Source organism: Ruditapes philippinarum, unplaced genomic scaffold (assembly GCF_026571515.1).
Source record: "Ruditapes philippinarum isolate M1 unplaced genomic scaffold, ASM2657151v2 ctg3847_1_1_1_1, whole genome shotgun sequence".
Lineage (NCBI taxonomy): Eukaryota > Metazoa > Mollusca > Bivalvia > Venerida > Veneridae > Ruditapes > Ruditapes philippinarum.
The window spans coordinates 129,357-136,097 of NW_026865761.1; the positions used below are offsets into that span (position 1 = coordinate 129,357).

General features: G+C 33.2%; 1 long non-coding RNA gene across 1 annotated transcript; it reads left to right on the plus strand.

The window, feature by feature from the left end:
* Nucleotides 1-2,039: 2,039 nt before the first annotated feature.
* Nucleotides 2,040-6,324, plus strand: LOC132730212 (uncharacterized). The gene is made up of 3 exons (XR_009625730.1): nt 2,040-2,470; nt 5,908-5,976; nt 6,229-6,324. It is a non-coding gene; the product is annotated as an uncharacterized LOC132730212 (long non-coding RNA).
* Nucleotides 6,325-6,741: the final 417 nt, after the last annotated feature.

A 6,741-nucleotide genomic window follows, 5' to 3' on the forward strand; every position in this document is an offset into this window, starting at 1 on the left:
GTCAAGCAATTTCCAGGTTCCACACCTGATTTGCTAAGAGTAATGGCCCTTTAAAATTTACTTTTAAAGTTTGTCCGGACTTACTCTCTATACCACTAATGATTTTCCAATGAAATTTACAGGATTGATCGTAGCTCAAGTCCATAGCGCAATATTGCAAAGTTTTTCTTGTAGACATATTTTGGGTCGAGTTCGCCCTTTGATAAAAGGTGTTTCTGTGTATTGTCAGGGGTACAACAAAAGTTGTCCGACTACTACTCATAAACTACGAGGTGCAATTTTATCTCAAACTTACCAGGAATGATCAGTACCTTGAAGTCTGTTGTGCGCTGTCGTCTGTCTGCCGAGCCAACGTTTGATTTTATGAGCTTCAGTTCGTGAGTTAAATGTAAAGAAACATAAAACCTCATAAAATTCAAATAATAAGAAGCTATTTTTTGCCGGATTGAGCAACAGCGCTGCAAACCCGCGGTTACAGTATGTGTGAATGTCGGGCGGAATCGGAGAGCTGGAGCGAGTGGGCGCGAAGGGGGGAAAACAATTTTTTCGTAACAGTTTCTCAACAACTACTTATCACATCTAAGTCCATCTTGATATTTGGTATATAATCAGAATAAGCCAAGGTTACCCCATACAGTGGGAATTTCGATTTATCAGAGTCTGTCGCTCATGCACTTGCCTGTTTATCCACTTAGTTAAATTAGTATAGATTTCTTTTGACATTAATTGGTCCAATGGTAGGAAAAATTTCAGTAATAGTTTTTCTCACGCAACTGAGAACTATATCAACAAGCATGAATTGATATGGCATATCACACAGCATTGACCATGTAGAACAACATCACCCGATGGGAATTACACGATTCAGGTCTGTCACGCTCACATTTATCCACTTCCGTTATCCACTTTATTAAATATATTAGAAATATTTTAGACATTAAATGAGACAATGTAGAGAACATCTCCGTAAACAAATATAGAGTGTATTTATACTCACAAACTACTTATAACAGCCCTCTTCACATTTGGCATACAACATTGATCACACTGGTCCCATACTGATGGGATTTGATTATCCAGGTCTGTCGCTCGAGTTACCCGCCACTTCCTGATTTATCCACTTACGTAAAATCATTAGTATAGATTTTTACGACAAATTAAAATGGTCAAATGTCCATAGGACCTAATTTTCGTAACAGTTTCTCCCAGCACTACTTATCACAATCTCTTGATATTTGGCATAAACAGCATTGACACATTGTCTTATAATTGGATTTTGATTCAGGTCTGTCGCTCATCCACTTCCTGTTTATCCACATTCAGTTAAAATTAGTTAGATTTTCGAACATTAAGTGGTCAATGGTAGGAAAAAATTTCGAAACAGTTTTCTCAGCAACTACTTATCACAGCCTCTTGATATGCATGCAGCCATTGACACATGGTCCCATACTTGTGAGGATTTGAATTTCAAGTCTTATCAGCTCATCCACTTCCTGTATCACTTAATGTCAATGGTCAGGAAATTTTCGTAACATTTTTCTCAGAAACTACTCACAAATTTATCAGCCTCTTGATATTTGGCATACAGCCATGACATCATGGTCCCATACTGTTGGGATTTGATTTTAGGTGTGTAGCTTATCCACTTCCTGTTTACCTACTGAATTAAATTTTCGACATTAATGGGTCAATGGAAATTTTTTTTCGTAACATCGCAGCCTCATGATATTTGGTGTACAAATGCAACCCGACCTTTTCTGTCTTTGACCCATTTTTTTGTTTTTATGAGCTCATTTGCCTCATAAACATCAAATTTTGGTACGTCCGTCTGTCACAAAACTTGTCCCAACATAAAATTGGCCATCATGAGGCGACACATGTGATTACTGATCGCTCTTGTTAGTTGGGTTCTGCCATTCTTAATTTAACTAAAAATATAATCAGAGAAGTATTACGGAAAAGCAACATAAGTAAATTTTCAGTTTAAGAATAATTGTCTTGGTGATCTAAATGAAAATGGATGAGGTGCAAAAAATCAAATAAGAAAAGAGCAATACTTTTTATCTGACTTCCTTGTACATAGGCTCTGCCTTAATTTATCTTATATAAGGGTGGTTTCATTATACAACAATTTTAAAAAATATATTTCTATTTATACTTTAAATTTGAAAATCTCTGATTTAACAGTACACGATATAAATCTTAGTTAAACTACATTAAAACAAATGACAATAAACAGCCATTGCAATCAGGAGTTAATATTGAATGACTTAATGTTACATATTCTATTACATATTTTTCAGAAGAAAGTAGAACGTGTGAACAAAAATCAGTCGCCTTCAAATTTTTTGTATGAAGAAGAAAGCGACAGTACCCAGCCACCTTCAGACATATCAACCCAGCCACCTTCAGATTATGAAACAGTAACATATCCACACAGCCACCTTCAGATACTGACATCAACAATAATGTAATTAATTTACAATTATTTTTTTCTTTGTAGGCCATTTTCATGAACATTATTATTTTCATATCACAAAACTATTTCTTTATAATTATTTTAATTATGATAGATAGTTCTAAAAGCAAAACAATTTGAACCTCAAAAAATGCAAAAATTAAAATCAAAGGTTATTGTTCCTATGTAAAAGTGTTTTTTTTTTAGCAAAACATAATCACTGAATTAGGTTTTAATGTTCTAGCACTTAATTTCATTATATATAAATAAAATAAAAATTGGAATTTAGCTGTCTAAATTAATATATTTACATATTGTTGATAGAATTATTATTGGCCGGGTTGCACTGGTGCAAACCCGGGTTATAGTATGGTGAATGTTGGGCGGCGGGCGGGCGGTCGGGGGGTGAAAAAATTTTCGTAACAGTTTTCTCAGCAACTACTTATCACAGCCTTTTGATATTTGGTATACAGCATCAACACATGGTCCCATACTGTGGGATTCTATTTCAGGTCTGTTGCTCATCTACTTCCTGTTTGCCGACCTAGTTAAATTTTCAGCATTAATGGTCAATAGTAGGAAATTTTCGTAACAGTTTTCTCAGCAACTACTTATCACAGCCTTTTGATATTTGGTATACAGCATCAACACATGGTCCCATAATGTGGGATTCAATTTCAGGTCTGTTGCTCATCTACTTCCTGTTTGCCGACCTAGTTAAATTTTCAGCATTAATGGTCAATAGTAGGAAATTTTCGTAACAGTTTTCTCAGCAACTACTTATCACAGCCTTTTGATATTTGGTATACAGCATCAACACATGGTCCCATAATGTGGGATTCAATTTCAGGTCTGTCGCTCATCTACTTCCTGTTTGCCGACCTAGTTAAATTTTCAGCATTAATGGTCAATAGTAGGAAATTTTCGTAACAGTTTTCTCAGCAACTACTTATCACAGCCTTTTGATATTTGGTATACAGCATAAACACATGGTCCCATACTGTGGGATTCGATTTCAGGTCTGTTGCTAATCTACTTCCTGTTTGCTGACCTAGTTAAATTTTTAACATTAATGGTCAATGGTAGGAAATTTTTGTTACAGTTTTCTCAACAACTACTTATCACAGCCTCTTGATATTTGGTATACAGCATCAACACATGGTCCCATACCGTGGGATTCGATTTCAGGTCTGTCGCTCATCCACTTCCTGTTTGCCAACTTAGTTAAATTTTCTCCATTAATGCTCAATGGTAGGAAATTTTCGTAACAGTTTTCTCAGCAACTACTTATCACAGCCTCTTGATATTTGGCATACAGCATCAACACATGGTCCCATAATGTGGGATTCGATTTCAGGTCTGTCGCTCATCCACTTCCTGTTTGCCGACTTAGTTAAATTTTCAGCATTAATGGATAATAGTAGGAAATTTTCGTAACAGTTTTCTCAGCAACTACTTATCACAGCCTTTTGATATTTGGTATACAGCATCAACACATGGTCTCATATGTGGGATTTGATTTCAGGTATTTCGCTCATCCATTTCCTGTTTGCCGACTTAGTTAAATTTTCATCATTTATGGTCAATGGTAGGAAATTATCTTTACAGTTTTCTTGGCAACTACTTATCACAGCCTTTTGATATTTGATATACAGCATTATCACGTGGTCCCATACAGTGGGGTTCGATTTCAGGTCTGTTGCTCATCCACTTCCTGTTTGCCGACTTAAATTTTGACATAATTAATGATCAATAGATAGTAGGAAATTTTCGTAACAGTTTTTGTCAGCAACTACTTACCACAGCCTCCTGATATGTGGTTCACAGCATTGACATGTGGTCCCATATTGTGGGATTCCATTTCAGGTCTGATGCTCATTCTTTTTCGGTTTACCAACTAAATTAAATTTTCAACATCAATGGTCAGGACAGTGGAAAAAAATTTAAGTAACATCACAGCCTCATGATATTTTGTATACATATGCAACCCGGCCTTTTCTGTCTTTGACCCATTTTTTAGCTCGACTATTCGAAGAATATGAGAGCTATTGTAGTCGCCCCGGCGTCGGCGTCTGCGTTGGTTAAAGTTTTTTGTAAAGTCAAATATCTCAATTATTGCTTGAGATATTCAATTGAAACTTACAATACTTATTTATAGTAACAAGGTACATCAGACTGACAAGTTGGATAACTCTGCCTACAATATTGACAGAATTATGCCCCTTTTTAACTTAGAAATTTTGGTTAAAGTTTTTTGTAATGTCAAATATCTCAATTATTGCTTGAGATATTCAATTGAAACTTACAATACTTATCTATAGTAACAATGTACATCAGACTGACAAGTTGGATAACTCTGCCTACAATATTGACAGAATTATGCCCCTTTTTAACTAAGAAATGTTGGTTAAAGTTTTTTGTATAGTCAAATATCTCAATTATTGCTTGAGATATTCAATTGAAACTTACAATACTTATTTATAGTAACAAGGTACATCAGACTGAAAAATGGATAACTCTGCCTACAATATTGACAGAATTATGCCCCTTTGGAACTTAGAAATTTTGGTTAAAGTTTTTTTGTATAGTCAAATATCTCATTTACTGTTTGAGATATTCAATTGAAATTTAAAACACTTTTTATAGTAACAATGTACATCAGTTTGCAAAATTGCATAACTCTGTCTGTAATATTTGCAGAATTATTTGCCCCTTTGAAACTTAGAAATTTTGGTTAAAGGTCTTCAAAGATATTTACTTGAAACTTTACACAGTCATGCACTTAAGGTCATAATTGGAGGGTCATAATTGTATGTCACTGACCTAATTTTAATAACTCTATCTTGCATTAAGCTGATTCATATCCCCTTTTCTACTTAGTCTCTTGGTTAATGTTTACATGCAAGTTTTACATATCTCAATAACTATTAAAGGTATTTATTTAAAACTTCACATATGCATTTAGGGTCATAATTGTAGGTGACTGACAAAGAACCATAATTTTATCTTGCATTTAGGCTGATTTTCTCCCCCTTTTCAACTTAGAAATTCATGGTAAAGTTTTGCTTGTTAGCTGTTATATCCATAACTACTGAAGGGTTTGTGCCTTTTTTTGGGACAATTTTATGCATTCATAATAATAAAGCAGTGATTTACTTGATAAATCATCTTAATAACAAGCCTTTGTACCTTTTCTGTCAAATTTATGTATTCATAGGTAATTAGTATTATTACACTAAATAAAACACCCTTGTGACATTACCTTCCGAATAGTCAAGCCAATACTGTATAATTAGACTCTCTCTAAGGCCTATAACATGAATTTATTAAAAAAAAATAGCCCTTTTGTAAACTTAAAAAATTTAACATTGTCAATGCTCTTTTACTATCAAGCACTTAGAATAGTCGAGCGTGCTGTCCTACCGACAGCTCTTGTTTATATATTACAGTTGAATAGATACAGTACAGATGAGGATGATGATGATGAAGAAATATTTGTAGTTTCTTTGACAAAAGAGGTTTAACTCGTAAAATTTAAATCTTTATATATCAAAAAAAGTAGCCTCATTAGATTCTTTTAAGAACAAACTATGACAATGATTTAAGAAACAAATTATTACATAAATTTCAATTATATAATATTATGTACAATGTATGTAAATTTGAGATAATTATTTGTTCAATGATATAATATAATACCATATATTATGATAAAATAAATCATTATTTATGTTTAATAATTCTTTTTTCATTTTAATTTCAAAACTTAGGAAATTGAAAACAGAGATTTGGTTCCAGATTCATATTGTCCATCTTGTGGAGCGTTAAGATATATCAAAAGATCTGCACTGCAGACTGTAAAAAATAATACATCATAATTAATATTTATTGATTTATTATTTGCAACAATTTTATACAAGAAAATGAATATTATAATATAATACTAATAAAAAATAAGACAAATTTTTTTAATTCTCTTTTATTGATAATCATGAATGTTTGTTGTTTGTTTGGCACAAAAGCATTTTATCTGTCTGCTTTAGTTGACTGTCCCTATTATAATTAATACAGGCAATGATTGATTTTGAAATGACTTACATGTGTAGCTCATTAAGAGGGTGTGGTGTGTCTTACTATATTTTTACTGGGTTACTAATCCAGTCAGGGGATTTTTATATATTTTGACCTCTTTATGGTAGCTAACATGGGTTGTAAGTGCAATTGATAATTGCATTCTTTTGGTAACTTTACAATATTGTACTTTTAAAAACATTTCCAAATTT